This window comes from Jaculus jaculus, chromosome 3 (assembly GCF_020740685.1).
Source record: "Jaculus jaculus isolate mJacJac1 chromosome 3, mJacJac1.mat.Y.cur, whole genome shotgun sequence".
Taxonomy (NCBI): Eukaryota; Metazoa; Chordata; class Mammalia; order Rodentia; family Dipodidae; genus Jaculus; species Jaculus jaculus.
In genome coordinates, this window is record NC_059104.1 from 99,310,229 (window position 1) to 99,333,129 (window position 22,901).

Genomic DNA, 22,901 nt, shown 5'->3' on the forward strand with positions numbered 1-22,901 from the left:
AGAATTGAAGAAACATTTACAGGCCTTTGAAATCAAGCTTGTAGGCTCTGGCTGGATAAACAAACCTGGGCCCAAGAGGAAACTCATTCTTCTTTCTTTCCTTTGCCTTTCAAACTCATCAAAGTCAAGTTCTCAGAGCTCCACTGTCTCACAAGTGCCTTCAAATGGGTCTCATTGTTTTATTTATCGTGCTTATCACAAGTGCAGGCAGCTTGGAGATTTCTGGGCCAGTGGAGACTTCTTTCAGGGAGTGTTGACATTTCTGGGGGTCTGAATGGTCCTTAGTGTCTTTCCTTCCCTGAGCAGGCCTGATTGAGACTAGTGTGTGTGTTGGGGGGGGGGGGGTTTCCCAGGTGGGTCTTGCTGAGTCTAACAGGCCCGTGGCACTTCTCCATCCATGCTTCACTGCTTCTAAGCAGCCAAGTCTGTGTAAAGCCAAGGTCAAAATCCCCAGCAATTTGGCTGTGGGCTCTCCTAGCTGGACCTTGTCCACAGCACTGAGGACAGGTACTGCTCCTTGATGAAGCAAGGTTTAGTAGGTATGAATCGGTGACTGTCCTGTGTGGAAGTGTGTGTGTTGGGGGGGCGGTCTAGGGGGAGTAGGAAGTTACAGAAACAAAGGGGACATGGTCTGTTGTTTCTTTCCTATGCCCCCTCCCCAGGCCCCTTGGGGGTAATAGAGGTATCTGTCAATTACTCTTCCACCTGCTGGGCTGGGATAGGTGTGATATTTAGAGGCTAAGTGCTGGTGAGGGGAGAAATGGATGCTGTTGTGAATGGGGGGAGGTTGTCATGGAGGTAAAGTCTGAAGATCACAGAGGCCAGGCCAGGAGGACATGTTAGAGGGAGAGGTCTTGGAAGAGCAGAGGTCCAGAGGTGGAGCATGCACACATAATTGGGAGAGGCATGGTGAGTAGAGGAAGAAACACATGACATCCTCTACAAGGTTTTGAGGAGTGTCTTTCATGTAGCTGTGACATAGGTGAGTGCCTTGCTTGATACTGTGGTAAAGCCATCATTTCCAGCAGTTCCTGGAGGACTTGATGACTGGGTCTTTCTGCATTTGGGGTTTGGTGCAAGATTCTACGGCTATGGGCTTGTCTGAACCCTTTATGTTCTTCTGGAGAGCTGGGAGAAATGTGCAGTTTAATCCTCAGAGCATATACCTAGCCTCACTGATGGGCTTAGAGTGCATCCACGCTGGCTCTCCTGGTCACAGTGATGTGGCAGCAGATGGAGCCAAGGGCACCTGTGTGATCGTGGAGAGCTCTTACCCTTCTACATCTGGGTATCATGTTGGCAGTGTGATCAATATTACTTTCTTGTCAGCATGAAATAATGTATATAAAAGTGCTTTGAAAGCTATAAAGCACTATGCAGATGCAGAGTATCATCTCCCCTGCCCCTCTCTTCCTATTATCTTCTCATCAGTTCTTAGCCTGCCCTGTAATTGAACCAGGACCAAAGACCTACTACCACCCCAGGGACAGTCCATTGCAGAGGACAGATAGGGTCAACTTTCTGTGTTAGAAATTCCAGGAAGCAGAAGTTGGAGAGGGAAAAAGACTTGGGCTGAGTCAGGCAGTAATGAGCAGAGAAACGGAGTGTGGGTCCAGGAGAAGATGCCAGAGGGGACATGGGAGCCTTTCACTGTTGTCACTGATAGGGCTTTTATCATAACTGTCATCACTACTTCAAAACTTACCCTCAACTAATCTTGTGCCATCTTCCCCTTTTATTTTATTTTATTTAGTTAAGAGAGAAAGGGAGACAGGTAGAGAATGGGCATGCCAGGGCCTCTAGCCACTGCAAATGAACTCCACACACATGTGCCACCTTGTGCATCTGGCTTCAGTTGGTACTAAGCAGTTGAACCTGGATCCTTAGCCTTCTTAAGTGAGCTCCTTAACCTCTAAGCCATCTGTCCAGCCCCATCTTTTTCTTTTAAATTTATTGATTTTTTTAAATACAAAGGTTGTACTCTCATATCCCCTCTCCCCTGCTCCCATTCCACTGAAGGTCTTCCTCCATGGGGTTATTGGTCAGTCTCTGTGGGTGGCGGATGGTGCGTTAGGCTAATCCAACCTGCCCTGAGGCTGTTACATCTTTCTTCTCCTTCTGCAATGTTCCCTGAGCCTTGGAGGGCATGCTAGAGATCTGATTTAGTGTTGAGTGCTCTGTAGCCTCTGGATCTGTTTTGATGAGGTTTGGATGACCACAATGTCTGTTGCCATCTCTCTGAAACTGGTTTTCAGGCTCATAGTGAAAGCAGTACTTGTCTGCAGTGACTCTTGGGCCAGATGTGGTGGAGATGACCCGTCTTATGATAGGCAGTAGTCTATCTAATCTTGATGTATTGGTGGATCCTGGATCTCCTAGTAATCTGTGCCATCTGTAAAATAAAACAGATTCTCCAAACAACAATGAGAGCTGGTTGGATTAAAGGGGAAACACACAGTTATTAGAGAGACATATTGATGTGTATGCTCACTCTTATAGTCCAAAAGCAGTGGAGGTTCTCTTGAGTTTATTAGTTTCCTATCCTTGGGAATCTGGCTTGGTTCCCAGTACTGGATATGAGTATCTTCTACTGAGCAGGTCTCATGTCCAATCTGAGAACAGTTGGTTACCTGCATAGGCTGTGTGCCTCTGTTGCACAGGTAGGTACTTCTTGTCTGGCTGGTTGATTTCATATCTGGCAGGATCTCCTGATTATTCATGCTATTGGCTGCTGTTATTCCCCATCAGCTCCCATAGTGCTCTCCACCACTTTGAGGACCAGTCCAGGAGGGAACTGGTTCCCTTAGTTCCAGCATGATCTCTTTATGTCGTATGACTGCAGGCTGTGGTGTCTTCAGTGACAAGGTCTTACCTTTTAGCCCTGGCTGGTAACCAAGTGCTTTGGCAATGGCCTGCATTATTTTGGAGACTTCATGTATGTCCCTGATCAACAGCTCACTGTGCTAGGGCAACCTAGTTCTGGTCCCGGGATTTACCAGCCAATGGCCATGGTTTTAGGTTTATGCTTTCTCTACCTTCTATTCTGCATGGGTCCCCCATCCCCATTATTGAAGGTTGTATCTTGTAGAATGTTGTCCAGAAAGAAGGTTTCTATGGAATTTATTCATGTTGACATTAGTTTTGCGTAATTTCTCCCCCTAATTACCATTCCCCCTGCCCCAAAGATGTTTTCTACCTAGGTCCTTTGGCTTTTCAGGCAATTGCCTTAACCACTAAGCCATCTATCCAGCCCTCTTTCTCTCTGTCTCTCTTTTCCTTTCTTTACTCTTCTTTCCTTTTGTTCTTCCTTCTTTCTTTCTTTCTTTCTTTCTTTCTTTCTTTCTTTCTTTCTTTCTTTCTTTCTTTCTTTCTCTCATAGTAAGCAAACTTAAATAGGCTCAAAAAGTCAAACACCGTATGTTGTCTTATGTGGTTCCTAACCTGGAATAACTTCAGTCCATTGGAAGAGATAGTAAGCATCAAAAGTATTGACATGGAACTAGTATGAAGCTAGGAAAAGGGGAAATTGGGAGGGGAGGAGTGGAAGGACTACTCTATCTTTTCCTTTTGAAACTTTTATTTCTTGACTTTTCAAGGTCTAGTTCAAATGCTCTTTTCCTGGAATCCTGTCCAACTGAGGAAGAAGAATAGTAATAGGGGAGAGGAAGAGATTCAAGAAATCAGAATATGGAAGAAGGCCATGCAGGGGTGGACTGGCAACCTTCCTAAAAGCTGGCTACATATAGCACAACTGAGCATGTGCAGAAGGTATACATACTATGCAAATGGCTCATAGAAGGTCCCAGGGATTCCTCCTCACTCTGCTTTGGAGTCTAGACTTGGGTCCAGCTGGTCCAACTTCAAGCTTGTTTGCTTCTCCCTTTTAATAAATGGTCTCCAAGGCTGGAGAGATTGCTCAGTGGTTAAGGTGCATGCTTACAAAGCCTGACAGCCCAGGTTCAAGTCCCCAGTCCCCACATAAAGCCAGCTGCATAAAACAGCACATGCATCTGAAGTTCATTTGCAGTAGCAAGAGGCCCTAGTATGCCTATTCTGTCTCTCTCTTTTTCATCTCCTTGCAAATAAATAAATCTTGAAAAATAAATAAAAAAATAATATGCTTCCCTGTTTCTATTCATGTCTCTCTGTCCAAGTCATTGTTCAAAAATACAAAACCCAGGGAATTTCAGCAGGTCCCTTCTGAACTGAGATCTGTGTCTATAATGCCAATTTTCCTGTGTGTTGGTGATCTATCTCCCACAATCCTTGCCAGCTTTTCTGCTTCTCCATGTTCTGTGGACATTTTCTTTTCCTTCTGCTGGGTTTAAGCCCCTGGAACAACAGAGGCACACAGCTTATGCAGGTAACCAACTGTTCTCAGATTGGACATGAGACCTGCTCAGTAGAAGATACTCATATCCAGTACTGGGAACCAAGCCAGATTCCCAAGGATAGGATGGAGTATGTGTCTAGTGTTTTCTTTGTGTCCCCTTGTCAATTCCTCCCATAGCCAAGCCATTGTGAATGCTGTAGGGATTAAGAACTCATCTGTGCCTTAGGCATCAGAACATCAGAGACATGTCGCCTAGAAGCTTGTCTTACAAGGCAGCTCCACACAGCCTCAGCTCAGCCCCAAATTTGTGTCTTGCAGAGTCTGAGTCCATGGCTAGAGGCCTGGTTAACTCGTCCATCAGTGGTCACTGCACTCTCACCCTGAGCATTGGGTTCCTGTGAGGTTATTTCTGCCAGATGCATTTCATTCCTTTCACAGGGCTGGGAAACAGGGACTGCAGGGACACATGGTGGCATGGTCATAAAGAAGGCAGGAGACAATAGAAGGTAGGTCTAGGGATTGGGTAGAACAGGGGGCTCTGAGAGAGTGAGGGTCTCTGCTCTGCTCTAGAGCTGTGAAGGAGTAGTTCCCGCTACCTCTGTTTCTAGTTCCTGGCCCTTGGAACCTCTCATGCTCCTTGGTCCCGGTGAAATAATGGCTTGCGAATGATTATTGATGATTACCAGATTGCTCTGGGAGCTGCTGTCCTCAGACAGGCAAGGTGAGGCCCATCTTTGGAGGGCCTCTATCCTTGAGAGAGAGCAGACAGCACAGGGAAGGCAAAGGAGTGCAGAAGAAGAACTGCGGGGCGCTCACCCCTCCTGGGGCCCAGCTGGTGGTCCTTGCAGGATCTGGCTTGGTGTCTGGGGTTGGAGCCGTGACTCACATTCATACCCAAAGACAGCATGTGCTTGTAAGTACAGGAACTCATTCATACCCACATAAAAGTACCTGCGTGTGCAGCCACTGTGTGCTCAGAGTCACACACATGCAGACTCTCTGTGACCAATGTTATAGATACTGCAGGCCCAGCTCAAGTGGTTGAATACACAGATACCCACACGTACAGATGTATGCAAATGACTAGAGACTTGAGGGTGATAATTAATTGCTTTGCTCTTCCTACCAACTTCTGAACCAAGCAAAAAATAGACACGGGAGGCAGATAGTCATGCAAATATTCCTGCCTCCCATCTCACTTTAAGACCCGTGTATTTTCACATGTCTGAAATTGAAGTATGGCTTGTAGATCATAAAGCACACCCAAATTATTTGTCATATGCCACCTTTCTTGCTAGTAAAGTTGATATAGGCAAATGAAGCTCCCACGAGCATCCTACCCTTCCCTTCTGCTTTGGGGTTGTGCTGAGTCACAGCCAGTAACTCAGACAGCTGTGGGTCTTCCAGCTCCCTGGATGAGCTTGCTTTGGCAAGTTACCCACCAACAAGAGGAGAATGTGTGCATTCCATCCTTGCCATGGCCAGGCAGACACCACACACAGACTTACCTGTCTTTACCAATTATATAAGGAGAGAGTGAGGGAAAGCAGGCAGGAGCAGAGGAGTGTCAGATCAGGGGCACAGGAAATGGTTCTCTTCAAGGTGGGTAGGTACATCCTGGTACCTCCGAATGCATCGAAACATAGACAGTACATTTAAAGTGAGATATTCAAGTGAGTCGTGTGCATTAGGTTCAGATGGCTGAGGATACTTACATAAGCAGTTATGTGGTTTGAACAGCCAAGGCATGTGCATAGAGACCAAATAGAGCTTTACACGCACCCTCATGCACATAGTTGCATGGGGCACACAGGCTACGTGGGCACATTACACCCAAGGCCCACTCTATGTACATGTTCGCCTCACAGATCTTAGCGGCGTTGTCCTGAAGGGAGTCACATGCCTCTCGACAGCAGAAGGCACACAGAGATCTACTCTGAGGCTACTTTATGGAGTTTCATGAGCCAAGTGCTGCTGTGGGCTTCATGTTGGCAGACTGACCAACATCTAGCCTGTCACCAGGGTTTTCCTTACAGATCACAGCATGCCACCAGTCTGTGCTTCTCCATGTGGCCGTAGATTTCTGGAAGATTCCTGGATGGATTTGCTCATCTCCAAAGGCCAGGAACTTAGAAGAAAGTTTCCATCCACATTTTCCTTCCTGAATTGCCCTAAAACTAAGCCCTTTTTGGGCTGCAATGCCATTTAACTGCTGGAAGGAATGGCACTAACATGCTACCTCCCAAGGGATGGCAGGTCATTTGGTTCACCTCCTTAACTGTCCACTTGAGGGAGCCCAGGGATGTTCTTGTTCATATGCTCTCTCTTTCCCACTCTCCCTCTCTCTTCTGGGCAAACACGCTACCAACAAGCTATATCCCTAGCCTTCCTCCTTTGAAACTTTAAAATTTTTATTTTATTAATATTTTAAATAGTTTATTTATCAGAGAGAGAGAAGGAGAAAGGGAGAATGCGAATGGGCACACTAGGGCCTCTAGCCACTGCAAATGTACTCCAGGTTCATGTGCACCTTTGTCCATCTGGCTTTACATGGGTACTGGGGAATCCAACCTGAGTCCTTAAACTTCACAGGCAAGCACCTTAACCCCTGAGTCATCTCTCTAGCCCCCAAATATTTAGCTTTTAAGACATTTAAAACATTTATTTGTGCATGTGTGTATGAGCACACCAAGGTCTCTTTACACTACAAATGAATGCCCATCGGGCTTTATGTGGGTAGGGTAGTTTGGGAATTGAACCCAGGCTGACAGATTTTGCAAGCAAGCCTTTTTGTAACTGTTGAGTCATATCCCCAGGTCCACTGTTTTGTTTTTAATTTTAATTTTATGAGAGAGAGAGAGAGAGAGGGAGAGAATTGACATGCCAGGGCCTCTAGCCACTGCAATTGAACTCCAGATGTGTGTATCACCTTGTGTGCATGTGTGATCTTGTGCATCTGGCTTATATGGGTTTGGTGAGTCAAACCTGGATCCTTAGGCTTCATGGGCAAACACCTTAACTGCTAAGCCATCTCTGCAGCCCACTGTTTTATTTTTGAGACAGGGTCTTGCTATGTTGCTCAAGTTGTCCTTGAACATATAATCCTCCTACTTCAGCCTCCCAAATTGCTGGACTTATAGACATGAGCCACAGACCCAGCTTCAGGTCTCCTTTAAAAGAAGCTCTGGTACCACCCTTGTTTGATCTTAAATCCTGGCTACTGGCAGAGGTACCATCATCAGTTACATGTTCATTAAGAGCCACCTACATGCTTCCCAGTTGTTGCATAGACTCAGTAGTCCATATCCTAGCTCACGGGTGGGACACATCTAGTTTAATCATAAGTATGTGTTGGCCACATACTTTTATTAATAGAGAGAGAGAATGCAAATGGGCACACCAGGGCCTCTAGCCACTGCAAATGTACTAGAGATTTCTTCTTGTCCAGCAGTATCTATATTTTACTAACAAGGACACTGTTGCAGTTGTCTTTGTATTACTGGACAAACATCTGACCATAAGCAGCTTATGGGAGAAAGGGGTTTATTTCAGGCTTATAGAGTTTGGGGGAAGTTCCATCATGGGAGAAGATGCTGGCTCACTTCCATAGATCCAACCAGAGAGAAACATCTGCAACAATAGCCTGAGCTTCAAACTGGTTCTGAATACATTAGTAGGGCTGGACTCAACATCTGCTCCTCCTTGTGACATCTCCTCTTCCCCTGCAGGGCTCTGCTCACTGGAGACTCAAGTTGAAAACTCAATCTTAATTAAAAAAATAAATGCCTTAGAGCCTATGGAATAGTGACAACCAGCCTAGGTGGGAAACCAGTGGCTCTCTGATTGGCTAAGAGATCTGCTCAGTGGGAAGGATCCCTTAGCTGGAACTGGGAACTGAGCCAGAATCCTGTGAAGACCAAGATCATGGACTCAAAGGAGAAACTTCCACTAGTCTTGGGCCAAAAGAGAGGCTACACCCATCAAAACCTCTCTTAATTAACAATGCTTCTCCTGTTTAACCTTTGCTGGCCTCAGTCTGCATTGGAGAATCTGTTTTTCTCTTTCAGAAGGCAGTGGGAACTGAGGGCGTAAACCATCCCTCACACACAAGCCATGGCCCAGGTAAAACCAGAGGACTTAGCTAGATGAGCAAGAGTGCTGCTTCCATAGCGAACCTGACAACAGGTACCAGGGTGATGGAGGTGGACACTGGGGGTACTCAAAACATATCAAAGCAGACATCCAAAAGCTGCTGAGAGCTCAACACTGAAGGAGACTTAAAACATACCCACCATGGCTCAGGGAATTTTTTGGAAGAGGGGGAGGAAAGACTGTAAGAGCCACAAAGTAGGAAGGATTATCCAGAGACATTGTCCACCTCCCTAAATGACTGACTCTTGCTCTCACAACTTATAACTCACAACCCTATGGTGAATACCAGCAACCCCACTGAGGAGGCCCCTCAGTGGCATGGAGGCAGAGAGGAAGGAAATGATGGCACCAAACACATGATGTGTCCATACAAATTTTTTATTTAATAAAAGTAAATAAATAAATAAAATGCCTGAGACTATAGGGCCATACATTCAAACCACCACAGACAAAGAAGGCCAAAGAGAATATGAGTTACGAGGACAAGACCCCTGACTAAGGGTTAAGGTAAGCTTTCAGTTCTGGTTTGTGTGACTCTCTGAGAATGTGTGGTTAGCTGTGAGGTGCTTGTCTGTGCGTACTGTATGTGCATGCAACGTTAGTTATGTGACTGACTTCATTTGTGTATTGCTGGGTGTGGATTTCAGAGTACATTTCTGTCTGTTGGAAACTGCGTATACCTATGTGAGCAAAACAATGTCAATTCTCTGTTAGCAAGTTCATAGAGCCACCTACCACACACCTAGTTATTTAACCATCCTAAGTTCTGGTGTAGCATCCAAACACCCCTCTGCATGTACATTAAGTGCAGAAAACTCTCGGTGTGGGTTTAAGTCTATTCTTGTGTGCCCTAGGCAGCTATGTACTGGCTGTGTGTATCCATATATGTGCACCCATGTATCTGTGCAATCCACATGTTTCAATAATGGCATGTACCTGATTGTGGGTACCCATCCATGTAAATGCCATGTGGGTTTGCGCTGACAGATGGCTGTGTGTCTGTTTCTACACAGTTCTGACATTTCCTGCCTGTGTGCATACGCTCACCTTTGTTACTCAGGCAGCATGCGTCCTTCTGCCCCATCCTTGGAGTTCTTGGTGGCAGCCCAGCTCCTGGTGTTGCCTTATTGGTTACCAAACCAGCAGCCTGAGTCTTTTCACTCAAGGAAAGGTCACCTGGACCCCCATGCAGGCTCAAATCATATAACCTTTCATGTTTCCTCTCCTGTGGGGACTTTCAATTTCCAGCCTCTCTGGGGTCCCATCTATATGATGTCAGGGGGAGAGTGAGGCTGTGGCCTGGTACATCTTTCTAAAGCAGTGTGACTCCATGCTGGAGTGGGAGGCAGGGGTAGCTCAGTAGGGAAAACTTTCTATGGGCTCAGACAACTACTCCTTTTCTATAGTACAGCCTCAACCTCAAAATTATGATAAAACTTGCAGGAAGCCCCACTCCTACCCCTTCAGGAACAGAGAGCCTGAAGGCTGTTAGTTCACTGAGTTTGAGAGTGATAGAGCCTTTTAGGAATCCATGCCCAGTGTTCTTTCTCACAGGGAGTTCTAATCACAGGGAGTGGATAACCAGAAGTGTACCAGAGACTGCAGTAGCATGTTTTCCCAGAGAAGTACCTGTGTAGGCAAGGATCTCATTTCCATCACTTCCTCATCTACATGGGCCACAGAACTAAGTGGAAGAGATTGACTGATGCCTGTTTCAGGCCTTGCTTCCAAGAGCTTCCTAGGTACGTGATTTTTCATCTTTCATTCTTTGTTAGCTGTAGATCAGAACCTGAGGTGACCCTAGGGTAGCCATAGGCTGTTAGTAGCAGAGCCTTTATCAATATAGAACATTGCATAGCCCTTAACCAGAGTTCTCCCTAATGAGAAGAAGAAATAAAACTTCCTTTGGGTTAAGTCACTGAGATTCAGATTTTTTTTATATCAGCAAGTATTACCTTAATTAATTCACTGTCTCTTCTTTTTCAGAAGATGACCTTCAAGAAAAACCTCCCCAAGCCCTTCTCATGGGTCATATCTTCAAGTCTGGAATAGCACCGATTGGGCTCACTTGCAGCAGTCTAGTCCCAGAAGGAAGCCTGAGTCACTATGGTAACTATTCCTGCACTGTACAATAAAATGAGTGGGTGTGCTCATGACAGCAATTCTGGACATGCTTTGAGCAAATTCACTCTTCAGAAAAATCACTTGCTTTTACTCCTGGTGCCTTGAGATCATCACTTAAGATCGTGGTGGGCAATCGTGGGCTATAAGAGGACCTACACCTATTAAATTCTCTCTAAAATAATAATGGTTATCCAGTTTATCTGGTGCTGACTTCACTCTCCATTGGAGAATTTGCTTCTCTTCTTCAGATGGATGCACATCCTGAGGAGAGAACCAGCCCATCATACCTCACCAGGGCCCCAACTAAAACCATAGAGTAATTGGGGAAATGAGCAAGAGTGCTGATTTCTTGGTGAACCTGGTATCAGCACAAGGGTGAAGGAGATAGACACAGAGAACATTCAACTCCTACCAAACCAGGTATCCAGAGACACAGAAGCCCCCAACACCTCATCACTGAAGTAGACTTAAAATGAACCCAACATGGCTCAGGAAAATTCACAGAAGAGGGGACGGAAAGAATGTTAGAGCCATGTGCTGGGTCATTATGCACAGAGACATTGCCTCTTATCCATAACTGATGGCTAACCCTACAACGCATGACCCACATTTCCTAATGAGGAGGGTCCCTATGGGGGGGGGACAGGGAGGAGGCTAATGATGTTATCTACATGGCTGTATACACACTGTGTATATAACTAATTAAAAAAAAAGATTGGGGTATAGTCAGCGTGCTGTGCACACATGATCACTGGGACCAAAGGCTTTGATGCTTGGAGTACTAAGCAATGTGCCATTGCTGACCAGAACTCATGGATGACTTTCCCTTCTTAAGCCCTCTACTAGTTCTAGGCTCCTCCCCCTTCCCAAATGGTTCTAATGTGAGTTCTTCCCTACTCTAGCCCCATGAATAGATTCTGTGGCTCTTGCCTGGTTAGTGCTGCTGTTCTCAGTAAGCGTTTCTGAGGACATTCCCCAAGCTAGCCCCCCTGAGTTGGTTTCTATGCCATCTTTGGGATTTCAACTCTGCTGGAAGTAGAAGTAGGGGCAGAGAATATGAGATAACCTTCTACAAGTAAATGAGGGATCAAGAGATCGCTGAAACCTATTCATTTAGTAGTTCTCAGCTACTACTAATGCTGCGTGCATGCAGAGGAGGCACGCCACATTCCTGATCAAACACTTTCCATGATTCCCTAATGCTAGTGCCCAAGTATTAATTCTTGATCCTACCATTCATAATTTTTACAGCTACATGATCCCTCACTAGTCACCAGTGCCCCTTTGATAACAGCCCACCAGGGACTACTGTAATGTGTTTTCACCTGTGTGTCAGTAAAGAAACCATCTCTCTCTAGATTACACCCGTGTCAGTAAAGAGACCATTCCATTTTAGATGACACTCACGTGTCAGTAAAAAGACCATCAACATCTAGATTATGCTCATATATTGGTAAAGAGACCATCACCATGTAGATTACACTTGTGTGTCTTCTCCTTGGTGAGTCTATTGATATTCATCCCAGATAGAAAGGGCAATGACAGATGAAAGAATTGATTCTACCCAAGTCTAACTTGTTGAACCCATCATTGACTTTACTGGAGTTATTTATAGAAGCACGAGTGAAGGGTCACTTATAGGAACATAGATGACTCAGGCAATCCCAGCAAAGGTGACAAACACTGCATACTTATAGTCCTCTGTGCAGCTACACATTGAAGAACCTCCACTTCAGCAAGTTTTTACTGTTTGTATAACCCCAGGAAGGGGCCCAATGATTCTTGTAAGTTCTAGGAGCATACTGAGGTTTTAAGTTTCTTGAGACTGGTGAGCCTCGCTCTGGAGGTAATAGCTAGACAGCAATGCCTTGTCAGGGTCTGTTTGCACATGTTGATGTCTGTCTAGACTGAGACAGGGTGCTTAAAGTCTGGGGTCAAGTAATGGCTCCCACTGTACTCCAGCATTCAGCTCAGTGCTTGGTTGTACTGCACAGATCTGTAAATAGTGCTCACAGTTATGTGCCTCCTGCTACCGCATCCACATGGGAGCAAAGGCTATTGCGATGGTGCTTTATTTGAAGGGCTCCTCTGTTGCCCCAGCCCATCTGATTCTATGATTTTCACCAGCCCAGCTCATCAGCATGGATAAGGCTGGGATGCTAGAGAGTAGCAAATACTTTTCTTCCAGCAATCCTGTTTACTCTTCAGAGAAACTGTTGGCTTTTACTCCAAATGCCCTGAGATCATCATTTAAAATTCCAAATGGAATCAGCTTGCCCTGCACATATCATCACTGGGACCAGAGGCTTTGATTCTTGGAACACTAAGTGGTGTGCCATTGCTAGTCAGAACTCATAGGTGACTTTCCCCTTTCCTCCTTGTACCAAACCACTAGAGAGTCAGGAGTTACAGGATGAGATGAAATCTGAGTCCTGAGGCAGGTGGGCTCCAGAGACATAGCTAGCAGACCTCAGGTCCATGATGGGGGACAAAAGATGGAATATGTGTGTTTCATTGGTTCTGTAATTAGTTCACATTTGAGCATGTTCTGTCATTGGAAGCCATCATACCATGGATGCCATGGCATTGTAGTTTATTTTACAGTGGGCTTTTCTTTCTTAATGTTACATAAATTGACAGGTGATACTGCATTTTACAAGTAATGGCATCTCAGACTTGATGGAATAAGATCTCAGAGTAGGGGCTTGGATGGTGTGTTTGGGATGGAGAGTGCTCCCTACAAAGTGAAGCTATGCAGGAGATAGGGAGAACCCTCACCTTTCCCAGCCTCCCAAATTCTAGGACTTTCGTCCCCCTTCTGTGTTCTCTTCTCTTTTCTTTTCTTCTCTTCTCTTCCCTTCTCTTTCTTTTTTCTTTTTTGAGGTAGGGTTTCACTGTAGCTCAGATTGACCTGGAATTCACTATGTAGTGCCAGGGTGGCCTCAAACTCACAGCAATCCTCCTACCTCTGCCTCCTAAATTCTGGGATTAAAGGCATGTGCTACCATGCCTGGCTCCTTCTGTGATTTTTACCAAAGGTTCATTTTGGACATGGAGATGAGAAATGAGGGTGGAGAGGTCATTAGGCAGGGAGGACGGAGACGGCAGTCATCTCCTGGACCCAGGGTGAGGATTAAGAATGGTACTGTGTTCCCATCTCAATTAGTCTAATCAAGATAATGCCATACACACATGCCCAGAGACTAACCTAATCTCTCACAGGTCCTGTCCAGCTGACATGCAGTCTAGACTGTCACACTAGATGTGATTTTACCTGATCCTCTGAGGTAGGGAGGGATGTTGTTTTCATTATGCTTACTTTACAAAAGGGGATCTAGGGTCAGAAGTCAAAAAGCTTCATAAAGGGAAATGATGTCCAATCTGAGCCATAAGGAAGGCTGTACATCTTACTGGATGTCCATTCCAAGGGAATAAAGGAACAGACCTCACCCAAGTTAGTGGTTGCTGTTTCCCAAAGAGAGGAGACATGGAACAGCATGCCAAGTGAGGACAGAGATGGGTAGATGGAAGATAGAGGAACAGCTATACAGGGATGGAGGCAGAGACAGAGAGAATAAATTGCTCAGTAATAAAATGGAAAATAGCAAGCAACTTTAGAGGATGGGAAGACATCTTTGCAATCAGTAGAGGAGGTTGGCTTTTGTCAGAGGCTGGAAAGATGAGAGAAAAATCAAGACTTTCCTAGAGAATCCATGTTAACGGTAAAGGTGAAGTCATAGCTAGAGGTCAAAAGGACTTAATCCCAAGCAGGAAAGATCCACTGTTTCCAGAGGTGAGAATGAGAGGTGGCAGTATAGAGTGAGAAGGTTGGAGCTGGGGAGGACAGGCAGGTGTAAGGCAGGAGAGATGACTGGGGGAGACTAAGCCACATTTTTCAAAGAGTGGCGGCGCTGGACCAGGGGAGCATTTGGCAGACTGTCCTTCAGGCAAAGCCCTTTATTCTTTACTGAGCTATGGACTCTGCTATGCAAGCTCCCTGCAGGGGAGGGGGGAGTAAAGAAGGAGGGACAGGGCAAGGTTGCCTGGGCTGGAAAGTGGTCTGTACTCCCTGGGGAATAGCAGCTACAAAGAAATTGTCCCACGCAGCCAGAGTTGTTATGGGGTCACACCCAAAGATCTGTGCCTCTCTGAAGAGTACACAGACAGACTGCAGGACCCAGGACGGACAGACAAATCATTAGTCCCTCCATGAGCTCGTAGGGTCATCTTGGGGAACAGCTCCCAGACCAGGCTTGTGTCTCTTACAATAGGGAACTGTCACAGCATGCCCTTGCTCTGTATCTTCCTCTCTTCTCTTCTTTTAACAAATTCTGAATCATAATGGAATTTTTTTCCCTTGGATGTAGTGCATGTCTGACAATCAAATCAATTCTTTGCAATCAATGTTTTTCTAATGAATTTTGCATTCCTAATGGCAGGACCTGACATTATCTGTTTGTTTTCTCTCTTGCCCTTGGCTCCCTCCCCTGCCTCCTTGTTTTAAGCAAACTGTGTGAGAGGCGGCAGGAGCCAAACGGCAGGTCTTGAACAGCTTTTCTCTTCCAGCCTCTCTTCAATTTCTCCCCTCCCTTTTCGCTAGCATCCCTCACTGGGAAACTTAATGGGCTGTTTCTAGGGCAATTAGAATGATTTAAATGGCCCTGCTAACAAAGTTTGTCAGGCAAAACCCCACCACTCACCAGGGCTTCCCCCTATATCTATTGTATTGTGGCCAAAGGAGAAGAGAAGGGGCTGGGGACAGGAGGGGACCACATTCCCCCCTCCCTCACCACTCTTCCTCTACCTCCACACCCTTATAGAACACACTGTGGATTAGATGCCAGACTCATTTTCATTTTGCTCATTCTGTAAGGTTTCTAGGTGAAATAGTATATCCATTATTAAAATCTGCAGGGAAAGCAGGAAAAAGGCTCCCACCAGGGTGGTTCCTAAAGCTGACTCCTTTATGAATTAATGAATGAGTGAGTGAGTGAATGATAGAATGAAGACAGGATCTACAGGTTAGTGTTCCTTCTGAAGAGGTGACATGTGCACACTGTGAGCTAAAAGCCTCAAGCCATGTGATAGGCAAAGGACTACTCCCCATGTATGGTGTGAACCTGTGCATAGGATGAAGGGGGATTCAAGATGCTGACCTTAAACGGGGCGAGTTTCCTGGGTTATCTGGGTGGCCCCATGTGATTTCAATGGTTCCTCGAGGTGCAAGAAGGAGGCAGAAGAGGTGAGAGTGATTCCTGGTGGAAAGAGCCCAGCCTGCATTTGGAGGAAGAGACCAAAGCTTGGGGATGCAGGTGGCCTCTGGGAGATGGAAACAGATGCTTCTCTAGAGCCTCCACAGGCACCTTCTTTCAGTTAGCGAGATCTGTGTGGGACTGCTGACCTCCAACAGTGCACATTTGTGTGGTTTCGAGACCAACTGAGTTGTGCTTGACATTTTTTTTTTTTTTTTCGAGGTAGGGTCTCACTCTAGCTCAGGCTAACCTGGAATTCACTATGTAGTCTCAGGGTAGCCTTGATCCTTCTACCTCTGCCTCCCAAGTGCTGGGATTAAAGGCGTGCGCCACCACACCCAGCCCTGTGCTTGACTTTTAACAACACCAGCAGGAAACTCATGCAGGAATAGTGATGATGCTCAGTTGTTCTAGATGTGCATGGAGTCAAGGGAAGCTCGAGGTACATGATAATGGAATTTAATAGGCCGTGAGAAATACAGTCTTTAATTAAGATATGTGCAAAACATAGTAAGAACCCCGCAAAGGGACCTGGCAGGTGTGACGAACATCTGAGCAACTCACTGATTAATTCATTTGTTCATGGATCTTTGAGGCAAGCAAACAGCTCCTCCTCTTGTCCTTTGCTGACTTGGAGTAGGGAATGCGTGTTCTTTCCTCCTCCCTCCTGCTTCTGCCTTCCTCACCACTCTAGGCACTGGCATGGCTTTTGCAGGCAGTTGGGGGTGCTGTCTGAATCCTGGCCACTTACCTGATCCTTCTGAGCCTCACGTCTCCATCTTTCCAGTGTTTGTAATATCTAACCTCTGTGGTTGTGAAGATGACACATGTCAACTGCTCAGTTCCTAACACAAAGCAAAATTTGGTGTCTTAACACCCTATCATGGCAGCATGCTCTAGGTTTCTCCCTTACCCTCATTCTCAGCATGCTTCCTGCTTCATTGAGAAAACAGAAGCAATCAAAAGAGGACTGCCACAAGCGTCTTAATCTTGCTGCCTATGCTCACCAGCCCCTCCAAGGAACTATAGGACCTCTGGACTCGGACTTAGACACCATGCAGGGTGTGTTCCTCCCTAAATGGGTTGCCCATGCCTTAACATTAGGGAGCAACCTTGCTAATAGACTTCTTGAAAATCTTATAACTGGACATTTAATATCACCTCAAACAGTCACTGTGTCTCCCAAGATGCAGACAAATAGGCCTGTGGAATTCTAATTTGAGGCTGGATTTCCAATGGAAACCTTATTATTTTTACCACCTATTTGTAGCCCTAACTCACATACAAACGTGCTGTTTTATTCCTAGCACCTAACATGGGCTCTCATGTGCTTACTATTGGATGAAATCACAGTTGACTGAGAGTGAACCTGACCATTGATTTTCTGGTGAGTAGAGTTTGAAAACTTGGTGTCTTGGTCTGTTTTCAGTTGCTCTAATAAAATGCTTGGGACCAGGTAATTTATAAACAGAAGTTTATTTGCCTCATGGTTCTAATTCTGGTATCTTCTCAGCATCTGCCATGACATGGTAATGGACATCATAGGCAAAATAAAACCAATTGGCTCATTTCCTCTTATAAAGCTGGTAATGACATCCTAGGAGCTCCACCCTCATGACCTTAGGTAGTATTAATTACCTTACAAAGGCCCAACCTCCAAACACCATTAACGTCTGACTTTGGGGATTGAGTTTCCAATACAGGAAATTAGTAAAGCAATAGCTATTAGGACCTTCCTACTTCCAGGAGCTCAAGTCTGTCTGTTGTTGGTTTCCCTTTGCTCTGCTCATGTCAACATCAGGGCACCTGGAGGGGCAGTCCTGAAAGACAGCAGCAGGAGAAAGAGCAGAAGTGAGCAGGCTGCAAAACGGCAGCTCCCATGTCTGGCAGCAGTGTGGGGTGTAGCAGGGAGAGGGAGTGCAGAGTGAGAGGGAGTCTGAATGGACACTGGTGAAAGGCTACAGGTTCAAAAGCACACTTGGCTCTTCATAACTCTGCTGTCGCCTCTGGAGTCCTGTCCTGTTTTCATTGACAGTAGTAATCTTTGCGGACATCTCTGTTTTACAGTGCCTTTACACACAGTACAGCCTCTTAATCCTCATAGCCTCATATGGTAGGTAGTGGTACTATCTCTTTTATTTTATTTAATGTGTGTGTGTGTGTGTGTGTGTGTGTGTGTGTGTGTGTGCAGTAGAGCCTCTTGCTACTCAAATGTATTCCAGAAACATGTGCCATTTCTGCATCTGGCTTTATATGGGTGCTGGGGAGTTGAACCTGGGCCAGCGGGCTTTGTAAGCAAGTGCTGTCTCTCCAATCCACTATCTCTATTTTTAAAATGACAATTCATTGAATACACAATATGTGCTATGTATAGGCGAGGCTAGCCTTGACTACAGGTGTGTATCACCATGCTGACTTCCCTTTGTCTTCCCCTTCTCTGCTAGGCTGTGCTGCTGGCTGTGAAGCAGATGCTAGCTCCATGCCATGGGTTTCCCTTCCTCCAGAACAAATCTCTTTCCTTTATAAACTGCAGCCACAGGAATTTTGTTATGGCAACCACAAGACTAAGATGCCAGTTGCAGGCTGCCCACTGTGCCTAGTCTCCTGGCCAAGCAACTCCATCCACAGCAATCCACATTATGTTACAGCCCCACCCCTCTGAGGCCTTCAAGAAAGCATTTTCTGCCTTGTCACCATTTTAGAGACATCTTACCTGATTATGGAAGGCCCACCCAAGATGATCTCTCTTTTGATTAACTCAAACAAGATGATTACCAATTTGCTCAGTGAAATCCTAGCCTCCAGGGAAGGGGACTGTACAGAGTACAAATACCTCATGTGGGGATCTTAGGAGCCACCTTCCAATTCTGCATGTCGCCCCAAGGCTGAGAGGATGTTAGTGACTTGTCCAAGGCTCCATAGCTAGCAGTGGCAGAGACAGAACCTGAACCTAGTTCTTAAGAGCCCCTACCAGTAGTCAGTGTGAAGAAAGAGCAACAGTAGACCTGAGGTTCAAGGGTGCAGATCTTGAAACCTCTCCCTTTTCAGCAAATAAATGGCAGAAGAGGAACATCAGTCACCCACAGACGAGACTTAACAGGCTTGTTGCATGTCACAGGGACCCAGGGAAGCTGTACACATCTTCATCCATGATGGATATTATTGTAGAGGTTAGATTATAGAATCACCTGGCAGTGCTTAGAAGTCATATAGAGAAGTGGCTAATCCAGGGCTTCTCCAAGTGCGTCCCATGGAACACTCATTCCAACATGGCAGTCGTTAGCTTGGGAGAAGGGAGCTTGTGCTTAAACAAATATGGAGCCTTTGGATTAAGCATGTTGAACATGCCACATCACTCTAGATCTTGGAACTTTTCAGATATTTTATGCTGGAGGCCCTGACATTCCTGTTCTTTCTCTCTCTCATAAATAAATAAAAATAAAAATATAAAGATGGTGCATCAATAGGATTTCATACAATTATAAGGCTCCTTAAGACTTTTAATAGCTCCAAGGCCAAACCATTGAGCCCTATCCATTATAAAAGTCAGACACTGCTCTGTCCAGCAGAGCCAGGGGGCAATGAGTCTGGGTCAGTGGGAGATTCAGAGCTCAGAGTGCTGAACAAGAGGCAGGAGATCCATAGGATAGACTTAGGTCTTTCCCCACCCCACTAAGAAATAAGTGAGGACCAGTAAAGACCAGATGTCTGGGGTCTCAGCGGGGGAAAAGAAGTGAGATTTAATCATAAGAGCCACTAAGCTTCCCTGGAGACAGGAGGCTTACCATACAAGCAGGTAGGAGAGTGACTCTGGGGAGGTCCAACATACTGTTTCAGCTTGGTTTACTGGGACCTTAATGAGAAGGGGCTAGTGGGACCAGTGATTGAATTTCTGATCCAGGAAAGCAGGGAAGGTGGATGGATGTGGTCAGGTGCCCTGGTTTCTGTGAGGGGAAGAGACCCTTCTATCTTCTGGGTGATTGGAGGCCCAAGACCTGAGGGGGACACATAGTCTAGCTAGTTACTGGCAGCACTCTGAGATCTCTTCAGTTGCCTTTACCAGACCCAGAGGGACACTGGACACTTAGGATGGGAATGAGGTTGAACTGGGGTGATCGCATGTTGTTACTCACTACAGTAATACAGGTGTCTGGGTGCTGGGGGCTCAACTGGGGGCTGGTGAGTGAGTACCTAGTGTGACTCATCTTTGTTGCCAACTTGACTAGGTTAGGAATCACCTTGGAGACACATGTATGGGCCTGTCTCTGAAGGTGTTTCCAGAAAGATTTAAATGAGGAGGGAAGACCCACTCTGAGTGTGGGGGTCGGGGAACACCAGCCCATGGGCTGGGTCCTAATATGGATAAAATAGCAAAACGAGGAAGCCAGATGGGTACGGTGGTGCACACCTTTAATCCCAGCACTTGGGAGGCAGAGATAGGAGGGCTGCTATGAGCTCAAGGCCGTCCTGAGACTATGTAGTGAATTCCAGGTCAGCCCGAACTCTAGTGAAACCCTACCTCAAAGAGAGAGAGAGAGAGAGAGAGAGAGAGAGAGAGAGAGAGAGAGAGAGAGAGAAAGAGAGAGAGAAAGAGAGAGAGAAAGAGAGAGAGAAAGAGAGAGAGAAAGAGAGAGAGAGAAAGGGGGGGCAGCAGCTGAGCACCAGCTTTCATCTGCTTCTTGACCAAGGGTGTAACTGCAGGTGAAGCATGGCTGGCCACGCCACACTCTGCCACCATGATGGTGTGTCCCTTCTTAGATGTTCTTTCTTTACATTGCCTCTTATTAAGTAAATAATAACTCATTTAGTGCCCCACTTGAAATATATCCAGGAGAGCGCATGCCCCCTTGGTAAGAGCCTGGCCAGGAAAGAGAGGAAGGATGGGAGTTGTGTTAGAAAACAAAGGGCCAGAGCCTGTTGATTTAATGGAAAGACACCCGCTCAGAGATTACCTGGAGATAAACCACTCTGTGGAGGATTGGAAAAGCAGAGCCCAGCTGACCTGGTCCACATGGCATGCCAGGGGACTGCCTCTCCTGTTTGCTTTGTTCTGTCTTATTTGTTCTGCCTTGGTTTTTTTTTGTTTTTGTTTTTTTTTTTTTGTAATCGCAGGTTTCTAGGTTTTCATCTTAGTAAACGGATGAAGATGACAGGCATGGGAAGCTCTGGCATCACTGGGGACCTGGCGAGGCTTGCAGGGGAGAGAGATTGGACCCTGTCTGCTGGGCTGGGGTAGAAGCAGTTTCTTACTCTGAGGTAACAGTGCTTGGTGGTGTTTCTATTGCTTTCAGTTCTGGGTAAAGGAAAAGAGAATCAATTTGAATATCAGCTCCATAAACAATGCCATAAAAAAAATCACATCCATTTGCAGAGAAAGGCTCGTAACTAATGTGCCAAAACAATGCCAAGTGCTTACGGCATTAAACCTCGATCAATCTTCTCTAGGAATAAGAAGGTGAGACCCAGAGGGGATTAATCCCAGGAACCCAGAAGGACCTGATCCTGATCCTAAGCAGCCCTTGGCCCTTTTCTTAACCCCACTCTGTTCATTGTGGGTTGTTATAGCAGAAGGGAGACTGTATAAGACTTGGGGTTAGCACATGTGCATTCTCCATGTGTATGGGGAAGGGGCCACTGAATGGAGAATTGTGCATCACTTTTTGGATCCCACATATTTGGGCTATTATCCCATTTCTGCTGCTACCTAACACTGAATTTAGGTCATTTTCTCCCCTCTGTAGTATGTTCTCTTCTGCAACCTCCAGAATTTGGCCTGTCAAACCCAGTGGGTTGTTAGAAGGGTTAAGTTATCCACAAGGATGGGAGGTTTGACCAGAAAAGGGAATTTCAGGACACCCAGCTCAACCCTTCATTATGTAGATACAGAAGCGGAGGTGCCAAGAGATAAGTGGCTTGGCCCAAGGTTACCCTGGGAGATTGGGAAAGCAGTATTACTCATTAAAGCCAAGGCCAAACCAGAGTGGGATCCCAGACAATATGTCCACCACAGTGACCCGGGCACCTGACCACACCTGCCCACCTGCCCTGCTTTCCTGGATCAGGAATTCAATCACTGGTCCTACTAGCCCCTTCTCATTAGGGTCCCAGTAAGCCAAGCTGAAATAGCATGCTAGACCTCCCCAGCGTCACTCTGTTACCTGGTTGTATGTTAAGCCTCCTGTCTCCAGGAAAGCTTGGTGGCTCTTATATAATTAAATACCATTTCTTTTTCCTTGCTGTGACCCCAGATATCTGGTCTTTACTGGTACTCACTCATTTCTGAGATGGGGTGGGGGGGGGGAGACCTAAGCCCACCTTATGGATCTCCTGCCTCCTGTGCAGCACTCTGAGCTCTGAATCTCCCACTGACCCAGACTCATTGCCCTGTGGCTCTGCTGGCCAGAGCAGTGTCTGACTTTTATAATGGATAGGGCTCAATGGTTTGGCCTTGGAGCTATTGAACATCTTTCTTAAGCCTTCTACAGAGTATAAAATCTTATTGATGTGCACTTCCAGTTAAGATGGTGGCGTAGGTACCATGCCAAAGCAGCCTAGGGGGGAAAAAGACCAAAAATACTCAGCAAAATACACACTTTTACTAAAAAGTGAGGTGTATAGGAAATTGAAGCGGCAGCAGAGAAGTAGAAGAGATCCAGAGCATCCAGAGCCCACACAGGCTGGCAAAAGCGGCCCCAGCAGCTCTGCCAACCGTGGCAGCTGTAGTGGCGCACCAGACAGCTGCCGGGCTTGGCTCGAGCCGCAGGAAAAGCCAGGTGGTGGGGAGCTTCCCCTCACCCCGGCGCTCTCGGCAACTCAAGAAACGTGAAGGGAGAGCGGCAGTGAGCAACCGAGGTAGCAGATCACAAGGTAGAAGAACACGTGGAACAGCGAGAGAACCAAAGCAGCTGGGATGGACCTAACAGATATATACAGGACATTTCATCCAAAGGCTACAGAATATACATTCTTTTCAGCAGCACATGGAACATTCTCTAAAATAGACCATATATTAGGACACAAAGCAAATCTTAACAAATTTA